Source organism: Carlito syrichta, unplaced genomic scaffold, assembly GCF_000164805.1.
Source record: "Carlito syrichta isolate Samal-C Ts95f unplaced genomic scaffold, Tarsius_syrichta-2.0.1 Scaffold214501, whole genome shotgun sequence".
In the NCBI taxonomy this organism is placed as follows: Eukaryota; Metazoa; Chordata; class Mammalia; order Primates; family Tarsiidae; genus Carlito; species Carlito syrichta.
In genome coordinates, this window is record NW_007158597.1 from 3,029 (window position 1) to 4,452 (window position 1,424).

At 39.2% G+C, this 1,424-nt stretch overlaps 1 pseudogene; it reads left to right on the forward strand.

Annotated features, from left to right (window-relative positions):
* Window positions 1-223: 223 nt before the first annotated feature.
* Window positions 224-555, forward strand: LOC103253248 (annotated as a pseudogene).
* The last annotated feature ends 869 nt before the right edge of the window (window positions 556-1,424 follow it).

Here is a 1,424-nt window from a genome sequence, read left to right on the forward strand (position 1 = left end):
ATTCTCCTGGCTTACCATTGTTTCCCACTGTGTGATCACAGAGGCAGCCTCATGCTCTCTGGACTCTTTTCCAAACCTCCCCCACCCCTGTCCTCTACCTGGAGCAAGCAGCCACCCACTTCCCACCACCACTCTGAAGAATATCCAAAAGAATTGAATGGCCTGCCATGGGATCCCCAGTACAGTGATTGGCAGGTCCTGTTGGAGATGATATGTTCCATGGCAAGATACAATAATGGGGGCCAAAGACAGACTCTATCAGGATGGAGTGTTTTTCTTGACAATTCACTTCCCAAAAGATTAGCCCTTCAAACCACATAAGGTTGCAGGTACAACAAGTATTTATCATCCAAATGTTGACAGTAATGGCAGCATTTGTCTTTATATTCTATGGTCATAGTTGTCTGCAGCACTATTTCAAAAGTACTCTTGTCCATCTGTTCTCTGTTGTGTGATCTCAATCCAGATGATCCTTTAGTTCCCAAGACTGTTGGAATCCACAAAACAAAGTACAGCATAATAACTCAGGAATGGATTCAGAAGTGTGGAATGTAATTAAAGAACGTATTGGATAACCTCCACAAATAAAGACAGGGGAATTCTGAAAGAAAAAGTCCTTTTTATTTCCATTTGATTGCTTTCTATGAGTCCACACCTCATCTTCTCTGCCCTGGTGCACATGATTACCTGATTCAGCAGTGCTGCATGTTGTACATACTTGGAACAACAAACTAGAAATTCTGTACTTCTGTCCCAACATTACCTCCTACCAGAGGTGTGTGTGTGTGTGTGTGTGTGTGTGTGTGTGACAAGCCAGTTCTCCAGGTGTAACCTATGTGTGTGACTAAAAGCTCTCATTGACCTAAAACAGGATAAAGTCAATGTATAAGGGGTGGTGGGTAGGGTGTGTGCTTGGATGGGAAAGAAAAGCTCCACTGACCTGTAGGAGATTGTTTTTAATTTGAATCCATTTAAACTTAAGACAGTTATGAAAATCAAGGTGAAGAACATGAAGCTGTTCCTGTATTCACTTTATTTTGAAAGAGCTGTGTCTTAGGTGAAAGTTAGTACCAATAAGATTAAACTCTATCTACAGCCTGTATGTTAACGTCTAAGTTGAATTAGTCTACATGTAAATATATTGGAACTACTAGAACATAAAGTGTGACTGGCTGTGTTCCCAACTCTTACATCTCCTTACACTTTCAAACTTTGGCCTTTCAGTTCTTTTAGCTCCGCATTCTTTGGCTTGTATGTGGTTTCTCACTTAATATATAGCTAATAGTTCATATTTTTTTAATTGCTTAGGTGTATTTAGATAAAAGGGTGAAAATTCACTTGATGGAAATACTTGTGTAAATTTAAAATACTCAATTACTCCTCCAAAGGTTATATGTTCAAAAATGATTAATTGGTGTAATAAA